This window comes from Microtus pennsylvanicus, chromosome 4, assembly GCF_037038515.1.
Source record: "Microtus pennsylvanicus isolate mMicPen1 chromosome 4, mMicPen1.hap1, whole genome shotgun sequence".
Classification (NCBI taxonomy): Eukaryota; Metazoa; Chordata; class Mammalia; order Rodentia; family Cricetidae; genus Microtus; species Microtus pennsylvanicus.
Window position 1 is genome coordinate 108,587,380 of NC_134582.1, and position 22,277 is coordinate 108,609,656.

Consider the following 22,277-nt stretch of genomic DNA (forward strand, 5'->3'; position numbering starts at 1 on the left):
TCCATTAAAAAAAAGTTTGACACACTTTTCCATAAAAGCTGGATAGTAACTATTTTAGGTTCTCACAGCCAGGTGATAAAGTTGAAAACAACATTTATTCACACAATTGTTTAAACAGCAGCAACAAAACCACAACTTTCCTAGTTCACAGAATATACAAAAGTGAGAAGTGAGGTGCATCTTGTTTGGGGGACATTGTTTGCCCCCATGTCCCCTGTCATTTTTCACAGTAATGAAGTAAGAGGTTATCAGAGTTGTTCATTTTAGCCCCCAACTGTCTACAGGGTGATGAACTAAACTCCTGAATTCGTCTACAAAAGTTGGAGTCTATGCAAAAATGTTTTTAGTGGGACAGAAAGACACATGAATCATTGATTTCCACGGTATCTGAAATTCCTGTTCAGGTGAAGAAACTCATAGTCAGTGGGCTTACACAATGTCTTTGGTATCTATGTGTGCCAGCCATTGTGTTAGCTCTTTTAGAAATATTGCCTGCTGTCACTGAAAGCATAGGTCCAAATATATTATAAATGTTATAATGTATTTGTTCGCATTAATGAGATCCATCAAGGAGGCTTGACGAAAGAGTACAAAATTGCTCAAATATTTATTTTTTATTGTAAATGTATTTTATTTTGCAATTAATAATCAAAAATTGCTTCCCCCCCCCCCCAAATGGGATCTTAGAAAAATTCTTTCACTTTGATATAGTCTTACACAACTTTGGAATCTTCAAAACCCTGACTAACGAAACAGGAGTAATTGTGTAACTGAGACCAGCGATGTCACAGTGCTGAAATGACACCACTTGTCTCCCACTTTGCCAAATACAGTTGCAGAGTTCCTTTCATTGACTGTGAGCCTTAGAAACGATGGGGGAATAAACACGGGTTGGTGTTGTTGACAACTTTCTATGTTGCTTTGTTTAAATGCAATAGGATGCGGCATTGTTGCAAAACGCTAGACATTAAGTACATCCACATTTTCTTCAAACAGTGTTTGGGATCCTGCTTGCTAACATGTGTTATGTTTTCTTCTAAGCCTTACTGCGATTCTTGGTCAATTCTAACATCTCTTTTGGCACCGACTCACTTTTTACAAAGTTCACTGTAATTCTGAAGTCAAATCTTCCCCCCCAGCTCTTCTTAGGCAAATTGAACAACATCTTCTGTTTCAGCTCATTTCTACAGAAAATTAACATTGAGTTTAGCTCACGCATTTATGTCTGGGTAGATAGTTTGTTTCTTTCACCCACACTTAAAGTTGTCTTAGTTCATGTTATAAGGCTATCCTCATGTTAGAACTAGTCAAAAGGAAGGCATTGATAACAATGTTTCCTTTTAGCTCTGGGATCCACAACCTCTGTCACAGCTTTCTGGAAGTGTCAGCACTCTGCTGAGTGTTGATATCCACCCAACCTTCCAACAACCAAAACCAGGGGGACTGTGTACCCACTAACAACAGTCCCTGAATCCCTTTTTGTTTCAGCATATCTGACATTGTGGTTAGGAAGACTGGACCAACAGTTTCTCCCCTGACACGGAAGCACAGTCATACTGATGGTGTCACCATCAACAAGTTCTAGAAAAGCTAGACGCTTAACTTCCATTGGAACCCTAGGATGGCCATGCTTTGTTATCCTTAGCAATGTTAAGGAAGAGATACAAACTTGTTGTGCCGTGACCATGGCAGGGGGCCCTGCCCCAGTACAGGCATATGTCTTCCATCTAAGGAGTCTCTCCCCATATTTACCTGCAATTATATCCCTTTGTACTGTGGAGCTTCAAGTTGTTGAGTATAAAAGTTTTTAAAAATTAACTTGGATTTCTGATAATTCTGGCGGGTACAATTTTTCCTAGGTATTTTTTTTTCTATCCTGGCCTTTCAGCCACAGTTTCCTGAGCAGCATCTCGCCTTCAGTAAGGATCTGGATCAGAGAACATGCCACCAGTCGAGTCAGCCTGAGCCCATCCAAGAGAGTCACCCGTCTGCAAATATTCCCCCAATACTACCTTTTAAAGTATCTGAAAAGTTAGTTCAAAAGTTATGCTAAGTTACCTTCTTACTTTTCTTCCGGTCTTTTTATTTTAGATGCCAATGTTATATGTGACAGCAACAACTAAGCTTTTGTGGCCAGTCTCTTTCATAGAACATGCCGTTTAACAGCAGAGACTTGCTTCTCCCATCTTTGGGTTCTAAAGCAGTATTTGGTGCTCAATAAAGAAGAAAAATCCTTAAAATAGCTGAGTGAACGAGAAGATGAAACTTTAGGGCTGAGAACATGTTACGCAAACACCAAAAGCCTGGAAATGCTGGTGCTCAAAAAGAAGCAGCTGTAGAGTTAAAAGGCTGCTTTTCTTTTCAGATTTGGATGTAACTGATTTTGAAATACGTGGTTGCCTGAAGATCACAGTTCCTGCAGTCTGTGGTCACTTTTTAAAAAGAGTGACATTTGTTGTAGTTGGCTCACATAGGAGAGAGAGATAGTTTTTGCAAACTTGTTGGCACTATAATTTCTGGGCTGGGTTGGGGAGTGAATTTTTGCTAATTGCATCCTGCCTGCCCTATCAGGGAATGGATATGATATCGCACCATGAAGCATTGTGCATAAGCAGCAGGGCTTTTGCACAGACTCTTTTGCATGAGAGAGAACCGGGGTGCCAGTCTGCTCCTTGACAAAGATGCTCAGACTAAACTCCGCCATTAGCTCATCTGATGGTACCTGCTGGTCAGGGCTTTCTCGCAGCTTGATGGAGCAGGGGCTTGGCGCGTATTGTCCTTTTTGCTTCAAGAATAATCTTATTGAAAATAAAAAGAGAATCAATACATAGTAGTGAGTTTGTTATTTACTTAGTTCCCAGAGGAAATTAAAATTTTATTTATGTATTTATCAAAGATACTTCACTTAATATATGGAGATACCATTTACATATTAAATAACAGCATAAAAATAATTTGAGACAGTTTTAAACAGAAAAAAAAATGGGAAATACTTCAGGTTACAAACTCCTTTACGTTTTAAGATGAAAAGAATAGGAGACATAGTGAGAATTTGTGTTATATCTTTTTCAGGAAAGATAAACAAAAAGGCAGCATTGTACTGTGCTTCTGGCGTTGTTTCTGATGCCTTGTCATGTGAAATGATGCATCTCATCTATCCCCTGCTGCTGCTTCTCCACTCCAGGGGGACCGTCAGAAATGTACATTTACTTAGTGATAGGTTTGTATTGTGAGTGTGAACATCATCCCTTGGTAAACAGCATCCATTGCTCCTCTGTTTAGCAATTGTACGGAAGACATTTTTTGAATATCCTTGCAGAGATTCATCCTGCTGCCTCCCTGAATGTTGTCGCCCTCCACATGAAGTTACTACCTTCCTTCTTCCTGGTTGGAAATCCCTCTTCTCTGCTTTCACTTCCTTAAACGAGCTTTCCCTCTGACCTCTGATCATGTGCAGCACAGAATAGAAGATGTTCAAAGTAGGCAAGAGAAACTACTGAATAGGAATGGGGCCTGAGTCAGCTCCAATATTGCAAGTGGCTCCTCCTTGTCTCACACCACCGGCAGGGCCAGCAGGACCTTCCTTTCCTCCCTGAGGAGAGGCTTTGTGCAGACGGCAAATCCCTTTTCTTCTGCTTTTAAAAGTATAGTTATGGTAGTGTACACAAAATGAACAGCTTTACACATTCTTAATATAATTCAGTTGCTTGTTATATTCATTCTATTGGGCAAACACAGTAAAGACATTGCCCATTTCAAGAAGATTTTTTATCTTCCTCAAGTTAATCTGTACATATTAGGCAACTTCCCTGATTTCCTTTCTCTCTAAATCCTCCATAATCTCTATTCTATGTTCAATGTCTATGATAGAAATTGATAGAATTAGGACATTTGATTGAATGTCCGTGTAATATTTGCTGTTTTCTATAATGAAAATTTTCTTGCTTCCAAGAATCACATTAAAAAAATGAATGAACTATGTATCCTTGGCTTCCTTCATCTGTGGTTAGGAAGTATAGGACTGTAGCCTGAGAGAATCTCATCATGAGCCTTTCACACATCACCTACCACTGCTCTCTAGCCTGCTGCCCTGAACGCACCAAACTCTCTCTCTTCCAGAAGGCTCCAATCAAGGGAAATTGAAAGTTTAGTGTCAAATTTTATTTGTGGGCAGAAATCAGAAACAGGCCCATTAAAACCTTTGCCCTTGGAGGAGACATTTATAGAAAAACAAAGTGGTTATATAATCCTCGCCATACTAATATTTGTTGGCATAATGTTGGTTAGAATAAATATGAAGACTATGGAAAAAACATCATTAGCCAAATAACCGGGAGAGTGCCTAGTTGATAGCTGATTTTCTAGAGTAGGATGTTTTTCCTTCTGAGTTTCTTATTTGACACGCATACAATGCGCTTTGATTATTTTCTCTCTCCCTTACCCAATTTCCCTAGCTCCACAATCCTTCCCTTACTACCCAACTTGTACCACCCTTTCCCCATTAAGGTCAATTTGTGTTGCTTAAATAACTTCCACCAGAGCATGACCAATTTATCAGTTGGCTTAGGCTGTTCTTTTTCTCTGTCTTTTCCTCTCTCAGCTAAATACTGTTAATACCACCTGGCTTTTGATGGTCATGTCCAACTCCTCTCTTCCTGTTGGGATTTGGTCTTGCCTGGGCTTGCACAGGTCTTGTGGATGCTGCTGCATCAGCAGTGAGGTCCTGGGAGCAGCTACGATGTCATAGCCTTGTAATCAGCCATGGCCTCTGGCTCTCATCCTCTTTCTGTCCCCTCCTCTGTGATGATCCCTGAACACTGGAAGGAAGGGATAAGGTGTATATGCTTCATTGATGACTAAGTGTTCTCTAGTCTCTTATTCTCTGCACTTTGGCTGGTTGTGGGCTTCTATTTTAATCATCATCTACTACAATCAGAAGCTTCTCTGATGAGGGTTGAGACATGCATGAATCTGTGGGCATAGGAAGAAGCCATTAGGGGTCAGTTTAAAACTACATAGTTTAATACATTTAGTAGAATAGTAGTAGTTCCTTCCCTAGGTTCTTTGACCCCTGTATAGCCATAGATTCTTGGCCTGGTGATTGTAGTAGGTATGAGTTTTATCTTGTGGAATGGGACTTAAACCCGATCAGAGAGTGATTGGTTAATCCAATAATTAATTGTTGTTAGTTAATGCTTGTTCCACTGTAGTAGCAGTGGGCAGTGTGTGTATAGGTGTATTTTAGGAAGCTCCTACATTAGTAGGTTTCCACATGACCTTTTTGAAATGTCTTTCGTGTTATTTCTCTCTCTCATTTTTTCTCTTCCACCCTGTCCTTCCTTCTCCCCCCTCATCTTACCGTCTCTTGTTCCACAATTACTTTTTAACCCTTTACACAAGTGCATTCTATTTTCTCTCCCTAGAAATCCCTTCCTGCAGGGGTCTATGTGATCTTCGCTGACAGCCCAGAGATGAACACGGGAGGCAAGAAGGCAGTTTGGTGCAACATGACTCCGTAGCCAGTGTTGTTCCAAACTGTGGGAGTCTGACCCCTATTGGCTTATTTTAGGCTTATTTAAATACAACACAGTCCAGTGGGAACTATTCCTTTGATGATTAAATCAATCACACATGTACAATAAAGCATGCCTAAGGCTACTTGAGGAATAAAGAAAGCTAAATATAGAACAGATGTGACCACACCAAAACTCTTTATAAAGTACATGGGATTCCGTTCATAAAAGCAGGTTGTACAGATTGACTGAGAAAAACAAGTCTGCAAGAATGGGTCTGGAGACGGGACTTCAGCCACACAGATTGTGCAAAGGTCACCAGTCTAGAAAACACAACCGCTTCAGGCGTCTGGATGAAAGCCAGGCTTTGTATTCCTTCCCTTGAAGGAAAAGCTCTGCGTGTTTAACATTTCAGGTTCCCTAGTACAGTTGTTCTCAACCTGTGGGTTGTGACCCCTAATAAATGACCTCTTCACAGGGCCACCTGAGACCATCAGTAAATGTAGATATTTACACTATGATCCGTATTAGTAGCAAAATTTTAGTTATGAAGTAGCAACAAAAATGATTTTTTTTATTTTTTTATTGATAAAAGGAGGATAAAGAAAAGAAAAAAAAACAAATTTCCACCTCCTCCCACCAGCCTCCCATTTCCCTCCCCCTCCTCCCACTCTTCTCCCCCTCCTCCCACTCTTCTCCCCCTCCTCCCACCCCTCTCCCCTTCCCCCCACTCCTCTCCCCCTCCCTTTCCAGTCCAAAGAGCTGTCAGGGTTCCCTGCCCTGTGGTAAGTCCTAGGTCCTCCCCCCTCCATCCATATCTAGGAAGGTGAACATCCAGACTGGCTAGGCTCCCACCAAGCCAGCACATTGCGTAGGATCAAAACCGCGTGCCAATGTCCAAAAAAAAAAATGATTTTATGGTTGGGTTCATCACAACATGAGGAGCTGTATTAAAGGGTCGCAGCATTAGGAAAGTTGAGAATCACTGCCCTAGTGCGTGTCTGTGGCGGCAAAAGAGCTCTGGGCCTTCCACACTCTCCATGGGCTCTCAGTAATTTACTGACTTCTGTGAATATTCCAAATGTGACACATATATCTGAAAGTTCAAAGTTAACATTTATAAAGGAGAGAAAACATGTGACACTTGTCTTTCTGGGTCTGAGTTACTCACTCTGGATGACTGTTTTTGTCTCCACCCATTTACCTGCAAATTTTATATTTTTAATTTTAATAGCTGAGTAATTTTCCATTGTCTTAAATGTATCATATTTTCATTATACATTCATCGGTTTATAGACAGGCTGTTTTCATTTCTTGACCATTATGAGCAGAGCATCAATGACTGTGGATGAACAAGAACCTCTAGAGTAGAATAGAGAGTCATTTAGGCATATGCCCAGTGTAGTGTAGGTGACTCAGGGAAATCTATTCTCAGCTGTTTGAGGAACCTACGCACTGATTTCCAGAACCCTTTTGCCCTTTCGTCTGAGCTGACACAAAGCTTGGAAGACATTTAAATGAATAGAAATTCAGTATCAGCTCAAGAAATGCCCAAAGCAGAGCTCAACAAGGCGGCAGTGGTCAGCTGGAAGCTCTGGTAGGAAAAGTCCACTGGACCTTGGCACTCTATGTAGATGAAGGGATTATAAGACTTTTGGGAAGATTAAGGGATAGCTTGATGTGGGACACAGTAAGTCCTCAGTAAATGTTCAACATCTTTACTACCAGATCCTGAGCACATCAGCTCCCGTTAATGGGCTCCTTTGTATAAGGTGTTGCAACGTCTCAGCTGCAAGACCACCCAGCCCCACTATGTCAATCTCACCTGTAGCTGAAGCTGAGGCAAGGCATTGTGCACACTCCGGGGAGAATTTCACTCTGCTCTGCTGAGCTCGTGCTATGCCATGCTTTCAGTCCAAAGAACTCTGTATTGGAATATCCTGTTCCTCAACTGTGGACTACACAGAGCATTGCAATTCACAAATGCAGTATTGCATGGTGATGTGAGTTAATTAAGCAACCCCCTAGTCTTATAAGGTCCACATTACTTTAAGATATATGCTCCTTCCTGCATGATTCCTTAATGCCCAGACTCCAGCAGTCTCCCTAGTATATTATCTGTAAGTTGAGAGTCTAGGGACGTGATAATCAACTGTCGCATTGCCATGGGACTAAAGGAGAGGGCACAAATCCCCTGCGGGAAGGTGGGCACTCGTGGTTGATGGCCAGATGGTTGTTTCCTTTTTACATTTTCCTAAAGCTTTTTTCAAACCTCTCCTGACCTATCTGGGAAAAAAAATCCATTTTTCTCTCCAAAGATCTTACCTTTTCTAAGACAGTAGTTTTCACAGGTGGCTTAAGGCCGCTTATGTATGCACACATCAGTTTCCCTATTTTTTAGTTCCTATTGGGCAGTTATAGAATTTAATTATTTTTCTTCTAAACGTTTTGATTTTTAGTGTTTATTTATAGAAAGCCGGTTTAGATTTATTCATGTATATACAGTTTAATAGTTTGCTTTATAGCTTAGATTTTCTTTCTTATATAATTTTCCTTCTTTCTTAACTATGTCCTCCATGTTTTTCTTTAATGAAGGTACAAGATTATTCTCTTTCAATTTTTTGTTTGCGTAAAAGGCATTAATTTCCTTACATTCCTCAGTGACAATCCTACCAAGTATACCTTGTCACTGACGGTCATCTTCCCTTGCTATTGGGATATAGCCTGCCCATCACCTGGCTTCCACCATTGCCTCAAGAAGCCTCCTGCCTTTGAAAAAGGTTTTCATTCTATCAATTTGTCATCTCTAACAGGCTGTCTTCATGGTCAGCATCTCCTTTCCCTTGCAATCCTGGGATTCACGATGCTCTGTCTGGATGTGATCTCTTTTTAAAATTTTACTTAAGAAATGTTAACCTTTATCAAATTGGATAAATGATGCTTTTCTTCAATTCTGGAGAATTTTCAGCCATCATCTCTCTAAAAAACGTATTTGCTTTACTCTCACTGTTGCTCATTCTGGGACAAATTTAACCTCCATGGGTCTCTTCTTTAGTGATTTCCATTTTCTTGACAGGATCACGAGGCAGTTGCTAGGAAACGGAACTGAAGCTCAGTCCTTTGGGCTGGAATTGTGGCTGCGTCTCTTTCTCAGCAGCTGTGAGAATCTGGGTGAGTTCCTTAGTCTTCCTGAGCCTTGATGTCCTCAGTTCTAAAAATGCAGAAGCTGCAGCGACCTTCATGACATCTCCAGGACTTAAGAGACTGCAACACGCTAAAGTATGTGCAGGGTGTTTGTTCCAATGTTTCTGTGCTTCATTCTGAAAAATCTTTCATCTTTATTGCGTATAATTCACTAGTTGTTTTTTAAAAGATATTTATTTACTTTTATGTTTATTGTGCTCTATTTGCATATACACCTGCAGGCCAGAAGAGGGCATTTAGACCCCATTATAAATGGTTGTGAGCCACCATGTGGTTGCTGGGAATTGAACTCAGGACCTCTGGGAATATCAGGCAATGTTCTTAACCACTGAGCCATCTCTCCAGCTCCCACTAGTAATTTTTATTCTGTGTTTAGTATTTCCCTCAAGATTCTTGGTTTATCACTATATTTTTTATTTTCAAAAGTAAGCTTCTGAGAAAGTAACTTTTGGTTGTTTCTTTAAAGAAGCCTAAGCAATGATTTTTCACAAGACCAGGCTTCTTAAATTTGCTTTAAATACACTCTTTTATTGCTTTATCTATTCCATTAGACTCAGAATTTTCCCCCCAAGTACTCAGACTCCTTGGTCAGCTCGTACTACGCTTTCATCATGTCTTTGAGGGCGTCTGGATAATGCAGCCTTCCCTGGTAATTGTGAGCTTTCAGGTGTAATTGTTTAAGGAGAATTTCTTTCTCTTCCCTGAAAACGAGAACCAAAGCAAGCAGGTGGTCTGTGTCTTCCACCAGAGAGGGGTTTTCTCCGAGCTTCTCTCCTTTTCCCAATTCAGTTTTGTGTAGCTAATACATTTTGACTTTAACTTTGTCTCGGACCCTGACTTTGTCAGCTGCATTCTGGTACACTGATCTGTTAGCCTTACCAGCCTATATTTCTGGATATTTTTCTTCCACAAGGAAGTGTTCTATTTATTTTGTATTCATCCATGAGTTTTGAAGGATTTTTAGAGGGCATGGTATAACTAGTGTGACCATGCTTCCCTAGTGGGCACAAGGCACTGGGTTCAATCCCAGCAATGTACTTCTAAAACAGAGGGGGTACTTTCAAAAAAATGATAGTTGGTGGCTTAAGATACTTGATATTAGCAGAAGGTCATTCTTACTTTATTGTCCTATAGGGTCCCAGCCTGGGTCATCATTATGTTATCATGAGAAGCTTACTTCAATGCAGACACTTTTAAAAAATAAGAATATATGTATATATGTCAATAAAATCTTGCTGTTTCTTAGGTTCTTCTCCTAAAAGGCCAGGAACTTTGATTTTCATTACTTACACAAACAGCTAAAATATGTTGAAGTTGGAACATGGAGTCAAAGCTCTGAATGGAGTGAATGATTACTACTTGCCACTTTGAGACTCTCCCAGTTACACAGAAACATAGCAGATCTGAGGGCAGGATAATCCCTAAAGGACTTTCTCATGGAGACAGCTGCCATGCAATCTGCAGGTTCCGTAGTCCTCAGCTCAACCAACCGGTGCAAACTGAAAATATTTAGGAAAAAACCTTGGTCCTGAACATGTGTTTACAAGGTGCTTGCCTTGTCATTGCTCCCTAAACAACACTACAACTATTTCCAAAGCACTTATATAAAACCCAAAGACTGCTAAAATTATATAGATACGTTTCAGAGTTTGTGGCCCCCAGGAAAAGACCATAGAATTAATCAAGTTATAATTAAAATTTATTGATTAACTGCTAACAGGACAACAGCCCTAAAGTCCAAATCTCAGTCATGTTGTGAAGAATGGGGATAGACAAAGTTTCTTTTTTTTTTTTTGAGAAAGTTTCTTTGTTTTGTTTTTTTTTGTTTTGTTTTATTTTTGAAGGTGAAAACCACAAGAAGCCTTTCAATACCTACATAAGAAAATGAAAACTGGTCTTTTCTTCCAAGGTGACTCCAAACAATCATTGGGTATCTGTTTAAGGAAGTGACAGAAGCAAAAGAAGCAGTTGGTCATGTAATAGCAAATAGATAGTCATGGCTGTACATTTCTGGGTAGTGGTCACTGAGTCAGAGTTACTGGGAACTTATCTTCCAGGGACTGGAGTCATAGACAAAGGACTAGTGGATACCAAAATGGATGCCTAGCATAAAGGGGAATGTCTTTAGCCATCACAAGCAAATGTGAGTTGAGTAAGTAGGCCACATATAAACAGTAGCATTTTATACAGGAAACAAACAGCTTCGGATCTCTATATCCTCACAGAGTCTCAACCTCTTGAAAATATCAATGTGAGATTGTGTTCAAGACTTTGCTTTGACCACCAGATAAACTTGTGGAGCCCACATCATTGACAAGATAATTGAATATTAGCATGAATACACCTATAGATCGCATTCTTCATTCATGATGTTTCTATTTTCTCAGTAGAAAGTTCTGGTGAGTTTAATATCCAAGATAGATTCTGACTATCCCTAAATTTAGAGTTCTGACATTGACAATTGCTTATTCTGACGTCTCCTCAATGTATTAGGAAGATATATTGAATATAAAGGAATGGATTATTTGATTTTATAAAACACTTGAGGTGATCATGAGAAAGAAGAATTTGACAGAGAAGAGATCCATATTTGAAGTTAAAAACACCAAGTGCTCATGAGAAAACTGGACATGCTTGTGGTGTTTCATATTGGAAGGGTCCCGGCATGCCAATTCAGAGGCTGCAGCAGCATGGGAAGGATTGTGGGAGGAGAGGCCAGAGAAACTCATGCCCTGTCCAGAAATCAGGCAAAGTAGGAACCCCAGACTACAGTCGCTTGTGCTGGGGCCAGAGTGGTTTGGATCAAGTCTAAAGAAGAACTGAAGGCCTGGCTTCTCCTGAAGTTGTTGGGCCTACATGCTGGTGACACAGGAAAAGAGCTCCATTTCAGTTCCACCCTCAGAGGGTCAATGTCACTTGTCATTGCTAGCATCTAACAGCAAATGCTGTATGTAACCAGGGACTCAGTGGGATTCATGGAAGGACAATGGTCAAGGGTCATTATAGTTGAGAACCACTGCTTTGAGGAAGATGAGTATCCAAACCCAAAGTACTCATGGTCCCAGGTGTAGCATGAATAATAAAAACCCAGAAACAGATACTGGGCTTCAAACTGAAGATCAGAAAAGCAAAGTGGCCAGACACTATCGCTTACTTCTACCGTAGACTGACATGGGCAATTCTGCCTCCACTAATCCTCAGACCGAGACTGAGTTTGAGACCTGTCTCCTCCTGTCTTTTATTACTCTCTAGTGTTGGAATTAAAGGCATGTACCACCATTGCCCAGCTTTTATGGCTAACTAGTGTAGCTGCTGGGATTATAGGTACTTGCCACCATTGCCTGGCTTGCATGGTTGCTGTGCCCTCTGATCTTCAGGCAAGCTTTATTAATTAAAACACACATAATACCCAAGCCCATCATTAAATTTGTAACATTGAAATGTGCACAAAAGCATCTATACAGAATCAAGAATAAGGTGTGAGCTTAAATCTCCCAACAGAGAGAATGATGATCAGCTCTAAGATTTATGGGAGTTTCAGGCAAAAGTGGGTTGGTTCCCTTTCCTCCAACCGTTACTTTACTTTTCCTAGTATTTTGCAAACCTGTTCACATCATAGGCAGATAAGAACCTGAAGGTTTTGGTCCAGTAACTTACAGGTCACACTTGGCAGAGGCTCTGGCAAAGTAGTATTCATGTGGAGAGGTGAAAATGTGACCTTAATCAAAGGGAAAATGTATTTGATGCCAAAAGGTCCTGTTGTTTGTTCTTTTGCCCCCTATAAGGAACAAGTGGATTTTATGGTGTGTGTGTGTGTGTGTGTTTACTTTTCACATAGATCACAACTGACTACAGACTACAAGGCTGTACATAGACAAAGGATCACGAGACATGGATTTCTATGAGTGACTGTCCGACTGCTCCCCGCTTTCATAAACAACCGCCCCCCACCTGTCTGCTCTACACTTTATCTCACTTACTCTTCCTCATTTTCTTTCTCCCTCATGTCTCCCTCAGTCACTTCTCCTTTTCTTCCTTTTAGCCCCTCCTGTTAGAGTTTAGTGGAGGATGCAGGTGGACTGTGCTCAGCCCTGGATGGTTGTTCTCAGGAGCAGAATAACCTCAGACAGGAGCCTATGGGAAAACACAGCCTTCGAGGCTGCCAGCTGCATCCAAAACCCCCAGAGCCTCGGTGTCATGATATTAAATGTTTATCTCTTGCCACGATAATTCTAAATTTTTGTAAATTTGGTGCAGAGAGCTAGGACTTACATATATTTACTATGTTACAAGGTAGATGTTTTCATCTGATTTTATAGATGAAGACCCGGTAGGCCTTGTGAGGTCCAATAGATATCCAGACCAACAGGCAAGCTTTTCACTGTATTCTGACTTTCCTAAGTATAACTTTTCAATGTCTCTAGTTTGGACATTATAATTTTTGAAGATTATTGACAAGCCAGTAGGCTAGACACATGGGAAGGTGGTATAAGACTTTCCTTCTCCTTCTCACCAGCAACAAACATTTATCAAATGTCTGCTCCCAAAGTATGTTTTAGGTAGATTTTCTGCATGCATTTATAAAACGCATCATGGAACAATTTGCAGATGAAGGAAGCGTTATGATCATCTCAACTTAATAATGCAGGGCATGTTAAGTACAGACACCCATGTGGGTTTCTCAAGATAGTTCGGCTAGTAAATGAAAGCAGCGAAACTCCAGAGCTAAGTCTATAGTAGTCACATACTGTGCTAACAACTTACATCCCACAGTAACGAAGGAGGGCACAGTTCAAGGGAAGAAAGGCTGGGGGCAAAGCAAGAAGAGAGAACTCAGCTGATGGAAAAACAGTGTTTGGAAAGGAAGAACATACTGTAATGAGAAAGCTCCTGAGACTAGCTCAGTAATCACAGCGAGCTTGCTGCACAGAAATCAATTACTTTTCATCTAACAATGCCACAGATGGCCTCTGAAAACAAAGCAAGTTCTCTGGCCCTGGGGGCTTCTAGATACTAGAGAAATCCTACACATGGAAAAGAACATTAGAATGTGGCCTTAAAGCTAATAGGTGACCTCTAGGGTGCTTTGACTGCAGATGTTAGTGTGTTGGGACTACCATGGCAGACCAGCAGGTTTAGAAGTATAATTTTATGAAAGCTTGAACTGAAGCATAGTGAGGACAGATGTGGAAACCAGGTGAAGAATTCATTAGAGTCCCGACTCTAGTCTCTAGTGCTACAGACATAGAAAACAAAACAAACAAATGAACAACAACAATAAAAAATTGTGTTCCCTGAAAATGTTTTTGAAGGAAAACCTGACCCAAATAAGCCTCTGTTTTAATTAAGTAGAGTAATTTTTTAAACTTAGTTTTACACTGGGAATAGGCATTTCTTCCCCCCATGCTTTTGCAAGCACTAGCAAGGGGGCAGCAGAGTGAGATGCCATCTTCCGGGAGCAACCAAGTTCAAATGAACCTGGTAACTCCTGGGAAGTGAGCGTTGTGCTGTGGGTGAAGCATATGCTATCCACCTGCAAGCAGAAACATCCTGGGTTGCTCTTGGGATAAGGCAGATTGATTCAGAGTGCTGTGCGTGGGGAGGAAACAGGGGCATCTGTAGGGCATCAACTCAATGTGTATTGGGTCTGTCCCTTGAATTGGAAATGACGAGAATGGTAATGCAACGTGAAGATGTAAAAGTTCAAGGCCTTGCTTGAGGAACTTATTCAAATCTGACACAATAATGGCTCTTATTCTTTTCTTTCTATTGGTTAATTTTGCTATTGATAATTTCACTCTTGCATATATTTTGTTGACTCTCTCTCCATGTTCTTTCATCCTTCTCCTATCTCTATCAACCTACCTTTTCTCATCCCTACCATTCTCTTTCCTAGAATTGAAGACTTTTGTTTTACTGACCCCTTTGATTTAACCAGAACCCTTTGGATAACATTTAAATTGGAACTAGCCTCTGGATTCTAAGGAAGTCATTAGCAAAAAGACAGCTGAAGACAATGAATGAGTCCCACCATCTGAATCTATTAGTAACTGTTCTAGGAGGCCGCTTGTTCGTTCCTGCCTGCCCAGACTCGAAATAACCACACAGAAACTGTATTAATTAAATCACTGCTTGGTCCATTAGCTCTAGCTTCTTATTGACTAAGTCTTACATCTTAATTTTACCCATTTCTATTAATCTGTGTATCGCCACGTGGCTGTGGCTTACTGGCAAGGTCCTGGCATGTCTGTTTCTGACTGCAGCCACATGGCGTCTCCCTGACTCTGTCTTCTTATCTCAGCATTCAGTTTAGTTTTCCCTGCCTACCTATATTCTGCCCTGCCAGGCCCAAGACAGATTCTTTATTCATTAACAAATAAAAGGAACACATATACAGAAGGACTTCCTACACCAAGTAACAAAGAGTTGGGTATGGAGGAATAGAGCTCCCGAGGGCCCCGGTATCCATGATGGGCCATCGTATATAGATCCAGGGCATCTACAAGCACTGTAAGTTTGTGACTGTGGTAGCCATGTCTTCCCAGAAGATGATATTTCTCAGCCTTTCTCATTATCTTCTGGCTCTTAAATTCTTCCTGTCATCCCTGTTCTGCATAAACTTAAGAGGGGATGGTACAAATGTCTTGTTTGGAGCTGAACACTCATCCATTACTTGTTCTTAGCATCTTTAAAAGCTATGAGTCAGCATTTACCACCTTTCTGTTCAGAGGCTTCTTTGGTTAAGTTGGAAAGTATATTTGTGTATGGATATTAGCATAAATAGTTAGAAGGCAGTTTGGCAGTCTGCCAATTAAGCTGAGTAACAGTATTTAGTTTCCTGTCAGGCCTAGGATCTCTTTCACCATGGAGTGTTGACCATTTTAGTGGTATCATCTATGGGTTCCCTTTTGTAGATGATCTCATGTTTGTTACCTCTACAGCAATAGTGCTGCTATAGTATAAATGGGTGAATGTTGTTTGGAAGGTTGGTCTCATAGAGTGTAGGATGAGTAAGAACACTGATGCCCTTTCTCCTCCAGTAGCCTGCACGACACATTCAAAGACTGAATGTTAGCAGGCAAGGACAAAGCTTCCAGCTCAGTTCTAACCTGATTTCTGTCCACCATGCACACATGGGATATGATTCCTTCAGCAAAAGGGCCTTATCATTTAGTTTATCTTTGAATTTCCTAAAGATGGAGAATTTATTAAGCTATGTTTAAGTAGATCCAAGAAAAACGATATATAGATGCAAATTCCATACTATATCCGAGAATGATATTTTGTTAATGACATCAGAGTTATTGCCATTAATGAAGAAATTCAGCACAAGTTTGTGTGGTTGAGAATTTTTCATTAGTAGCTTAAAAATACTTGTCTTCCTTGTTTCTCAGGTGCATCTTAGATTATTGGCCCCATGTTGGGTGCCAGATGAAGGCGTAAGTCACAAACAATGCCACACCAGTTTGGAATTATGATTAATAGGGTGGTATTTATTTAAAGGGGAAAAACCTACAGATAACCGTCCCAGACAACAGCCCTCTGCACAATCAGGAAGAAGTCTAGTCGCCGGAACCTGAGCAGGAAGGAAAAAAAAGCGAGAAGGGAAGTAGCTGCTTTTTTAAAGGGAGAGAGACCACGCCCCAATGGGCTGGTATCTCAGCGGCTATTGGCTGGAGGAGCGGAAGGACCTACCACAAGATTAGATTTTACTTATATTATTTGTAACATCATTTAAAGGAGACAGTAGCCCATATAGGTGAAACATGATTTACATGGTATTTACATGTGTTCTTGAATATAGATTACACATTTTTTCCCATGTACTGGTTTTGCTTTTTTATTGCTCCTGGGAAGCACTCTTAACCCAAAATGAACATGAATGCTCTTGATATGTGCTACCCAGTGAATTTATAGAAACGTAGTACTGACTTCAGTTCTGTCATGTTATATATTTTTTATCATTTCTAACACTGAAGTTTATCACAGTATCTTAATTCACTGATGCTTAGGTGAAAGGAACATCACTTCTGTTTTCACTCATTTGCAAACCACTGAGAGCAAGGTGAATTAAGCTTGTCAGAACAGTTCATCAAAAACATAAAGATCCATCTCTACTAGATAATCTCCTCTGAGTGCAAAGATCATACAACCCCATGTCATTCTAAATATGCCAAACTAAATACTTAATAGTGGTGTGTTCCCAGCACTGAATACAAGAATATGGGCCTTAAATATGTCTGTTGTTTTTCAATTTCCTCCTCTCCTCCACTTAGAGTATTTTTAATTGGGGGAGCAGTCAGTGAACACCTACTGGGTGCTCCCATGCAGGCGCTAAGCATCCTCTCACATTCGTTTCATGGCATGGGGCCTCTGCCTCCCAAGCCTGATCTGCAGATGGTACAGCAAGAAGCCTCCTCCAAGCAAAACACTAACATGCTTGGTGGCCTAGTAGTAGCCCCTCCCTCCCGTGTAATGTTTCTCTCGGTGGCATTCACCGAAGCCATATTTTACTCTGCAAGCTTCAGAAAGAAAAATAGAAGTGTATCTATTTGTCTTAATCATTTCATTAGTTTAGGCTTCTGTGTTTTGTTTTGACATGTTTTCTGCCCTTATTTTCAGTTTCCAGAACGCTAATCTGAAAGTGCTATTATGAGATGCTTCTGTCATTGCCGTATTCACGGTTCTCTTTGCAGTGTGCAAAATGAACTTTGAACTTGTTTTCTTTCTAAAAAGATATGATTACAGGAAATTTGAAAGCACAGATTAGGGATACTATGCAATTATTGTCCAGTTGTACTTGGCTGCACTGATGAACTTCAAAGACATTCAGGTTTGATTCACCCATCTCATTTCCAGCCTTCACAACTACATCATTGGGAAGAAACCCCAGGAAAACAGAGATTATCATTTTACCCATAAGCAATATTTATACATTTATATATGTATGTATATAACTTTCATCATATGTATTTAAAACTAGATTGCATTTGTAAAATAATTGTTTCAAAATCATCAAGTAGTGTCCTTTCAGAATTTCTCTATCATCTCATTCCCTCCTCTTTGTTTCCTAAATAAGCATCCAAATCAGATCTATGTATTATAGGATTTGATTTGTAATTTGCATATATTATTTTGAAGGCATAATTCTAATTCTGTTTTCCCCAGCATACAGCTGGGTGTATGTATATGTATGTGGCATATGTGAATAAGTGCATGCGAGTTTGCATGTGTAATTATTTGTGTGGGGGTGTACGTACACATTTGCATGTAAAAGCCTGAGGTTTATGTTGTGTGCCTTCATCTATCATCCTTCACCTCATCTATTAAAATTGGGCCACTCACTGAGGCTGGAACTCTCATATTCTATCCGTCTGGTTGGCAGCTTCATCTTCATCTCTCAGGATTGCAGGTGGACTACTGAGCTTGCCTGGCCTTTACATGTCTCTGAGGATCTGAATTCCTGTTTCTCACTCTTGGCAAAGGATTTTCTGTTTTAGCCATCTCCATAGCTTGCTGGAGGTAGCTATTATTTCTTTCAGTGTCCCATGCTATTGAGATGAATGTTATTTCTGGACAGAAATAGAAAGTGAGAAATAGGAGATGTTTTCATTTCACTTATACTATTTTAATTGGTATTTATTTACATAATGTTAGGATGTGTTTCTCCCTCTGGATGGATATTAGAATTCCACATGTCTTAGTCAAATACTCAGTGCCATTAATGTAGTTAATATTGTAATCTACAGTTTTTAGAGTGATAGTAGAGGTGGCCCATCACTTGATCTGGCTGCTAACTCTTGCTTTATTCCTGAGACACCATGGATTAGAGAACACCCTGCGAGCAAAGAGATTATATTATTTAGTGCAAATTTATGAAAAAAAAAACAGATTCAGAAATGTTTGTATCACCTGAGTTTACAACTTTACTTTGCAGGCCGATGCAACAAGGCAAAGATGTGAGTGACTCCAGGTGACCAAAGTCAGTGTTTCTCAGATAACATACCCAGGGCTCATCATCTGAAGGGCTTGTTACTGTGTTGAGGGTGACGTAGTGACACTAGTAGTCTCAGTGCTATGACACAGAGGCAATAGTCTACATGTTACGTAATGAGCAGGCACAGAGCATCCTCTACTCTTTCTGAAATGCTGCTGCACCATTTTGAATAACTTCTGGGAGCAGAAGCTGAAGTCAAGATCTGTGGTTTGGTTCAGGGCTTACCTACCTAAAACAACACAAAGGAAAACTCAAATGCCTATATGAATCTATTTAGGAGTTCATTTTTTAAAATCATGGATTCAGTCTTTTCAGGGGTAACTCCTCTTAGAAAGTCTATTCAAAAGGAAAAAAGTTCTACTTGTCTAATGCAAATTTTAAGCTATTATGCTTGACTTCAGTCAGCTTTAGCCAGTCTCTCTGTGAAACCCCACGAGTCTGCCTCTTCTGATCTAGTGGCCATGAATATATCCTACTGGATTGACTCAGGCATCCTCAAACAGGAAGTGGTCTGGAAAACTAGAGATCTCAGGGCCACAAATTTTTAGTTACATAGAAAATACTGCACTGATTTCCTGGAATCGTGACCCTGAAGTTTGATTTGGTAAAACAGAAGTGCCAGAGGACTGAGATGACCAGCCCTTCCTATATCGTAGAAATACATCATCAGCAATTGAGAAATTTCAGTCTAAAAACCATGCCTAGACTTGGAAGTTTCTAGAAAGCTTTGTAATGTTCCCTGATGAATCATCTGCTGTATATCTCCCTGTCATCTGTTTAGCAGTAAAATCTATAAACCAAATGAGAAGGTCTTAGGAAGACAAAAAAAACTGCCTTTAGAGAAGAACCAAGGGAAAGAACACACTGGGCAGGACTGGACTTTTAGAGACAAGTAAATATAGAGGGAGGGATTGTTTTCTTACAATGACCCCCTTGAGTAAGTGCGTCACTGCTATATCCCCTGGGCTTGCCCTCATAGGTTATATATTCTTTTATAGAAAGAAAAGATTCAAGGATTAAGGGTCAGTTGTATAGGGACTCTGGAGGTATATACCTGGGGAATAGGGTTGGATGGGTACTAAAAAGCATGGAAAAAAAATCTGATGAGCACCTGAGTTGTTTAATACTGCATTTGTTTTAATATTGTCCACGGAAACTAGACTAAAATATACTACCCATCTCACCTGTGTCCATGCCTAAGTCATATGAGTGTATAAGGCTACAATTCACAGTGTTTTAAAGTAAACCTGATACTTGAAAGATGGCAAGAGTGTTTTCCCTTCCATTTGTAGTTTTGGTTGTGAGCCTAGCCTTTTAAGGGCAGAGCTATCTATTCAGTTCTCTTCCTTTTATACAGGAAGATGGAGACAATAAATTTAAAAAAAAGAGCTGTTAACGCCATTATATCCCATTAGGTACTGACAGAGAATGCTGTGTCCTGTGTCATTAGAAGACTCGGCATCTTAAGGAGTCATGACTTGTCTTTAGATACCCATGCACCACCGGCTGGGTTTCAGCCATAAGGTCTGAAACTTCAGGGTGTCTCTGCAGATCCTAGTGGAGCCTGCTCCCATGACTGGTGTTTGTTGATTGTGTATTATCCTCAATGTGTTAGGTCTGCTGCATGGTGCCTTCTTGTGACCCAGACTTAGGGCAGCACACTGTTCTTCTAGTAAGGATGGAGGCACAGGAGAAAGTATACCAACATCCACTTCTGAGGCCAAGTTTGGAACTGACACACTTTCTTCAAAATTTATTTATTCAACAAAGGAAGTCATCCAGCCAAACACAAAGTCAAGAAACCACAAATACACCTGTTTCTGCAGTAGAAGGAGCCATAGGACCACATGTGCTGGTGCTGGGGTTGTATATATATAAGGCAGGGTAATGGATTGGGCAAATTTGTGCTAAGAACAAAATTAACAGAAATGCACAAATATGCATGGTACTTATCAATTAAGTAAATCTTGTTATATATAAGGAAATTTAGATAAAACACAATTGTGTTAATTTGTAAAAGTTTTGTGTGGATAACTGAGAAACTAATTTTAGTCAATGTGGTTCATATCTATTTGGTCTCATTCAGATTTATTTTCTTGCTTTGCTATCAAGATTTTTCTAATTCTCTGTGTTTCTCTTGGTCCCAATGAAGTACCTGTCTTCATTAAACTTCATTAGCCAAGGAAACATCGCAGACTTTATATCAGTAATTGTGTAATCATTTGAAGTACATACTGTATTCCACATGGCTTCTAAAGCACTTCCATTTCACTCTCAAAAATGTTGGTCTGTTATTTGTCACATGAATGAAGCCTTATTTCATTCTTTGAGTATTATGATTCTAGCTAGTTGTTATTAATCACTTCCCTATGTAAAGCATTAAGCAGAATTCCTACATCTCTGTATTGTCCCTTGTACAATCAGAGCAACCTTGTGACACTGATAGCACTTTTTTTATATTACATTGTACTGTAAGAGGAACTGGTAGCCTCAGAATTTAAATATGAGTGGGGTGTTCTTTTTTGTGAAGTCACTTGTTCTTTTTTATGTATGTCTTCTGTTTCAGTGATTCCCCCACCCCACATACACACTTACTTTTTAGATTTTCTGAGAGAAAAATTAGTGGATTTTATGCTGATAGGTTGGTGGGAAATGTGATGGAAATCCCGTGTTTTACTGTCTTGGGAAGCCATGGGCATGGCAAGTATTATATCATTATTCTCCAGAAAGCTGAAAGGGCTGATAGTTTGAAGTAAAGAGACTTAAAAAGTCATAAGGTGGCAAGGCTGGTACATAGGCTCCTCATATTTTCCTACCATATCATGTAAAGTATTATATTTCATCATGGTAATTGGTGCAGCAGTGGCACAAATATTAGGGCACTAACCAACCACTTTTTAAAAGTATTGGATTTGAGACCCATCTTTTGTGATAGTACCCAATCCTGATACTGTTAATGAGGCCAAGAACCTGAGATGGCTCATGGATCCTAAGGGAAAACCTGCTATAATTATTATGCTAAATTAACATAGCAATACAATAATCCTAACTGCATGTTTCTATACTAATAGAGCAGTATGTTGCTTAGCCCTCAGCTGAGAAGCTTCTTCTTTAGTAAATGATAATTAGCGCCGAGACACATCTGAACAATGTAATCATGGTAATTGGTAGTGCGCCGCTCCATAATTTTACTGATGGAACTAGCCAATTAACTTGGACTCCTAAGGACTACATTTTCCTCTAAAGTTTCAGAATTTGTAAATAATAGGTCTGGGTACTTTTCACAGTCCGACAACATAAAAATAAACCAGTAGAGGAGAATTGCTATGTAGCCCCATAGTACATGTCCTAGAATAGGAATTTTAAATAACTTGATTCTCTTAGTAAAACAAAAGTGTTTGCCTCCCCCCTCCATTTTTATGTCTGTGTGTTGTCTGCCTGTGTATATATGCATATGGTTGTATGCCTCTGTGTATATGCATGTATATATACATACATATTCATGTGGAGGCCAAAGGCTGATGTTGGGAATTATCCAAACCCACCTTATTCACTGAGACAGG

The 22,277-nt window shown here is 40.0% G+C and overlaps 1 long non-coding RNA gene across 1 annotated transcript in view; it reads left to right on the plus strand.

The window, feature by feature from the left end:
- Nucleotides 1-22,277, plus strand: part of LOC142848895 (uncharacterized) — a 54,857-nt gene that overhangs the window by 2,984 nt on the left and 29,596 nt on the right. The window contains exon 2 of the long non-coding RNA XR_012910484.1: nt 8,590-8,684. This is a non-coding gene — a long non-coding RNA (uncharacterized LOC142848895). The remainder of the gene's footprint in view (nt 1-8,589; nt 8,685-22,277) is intronic.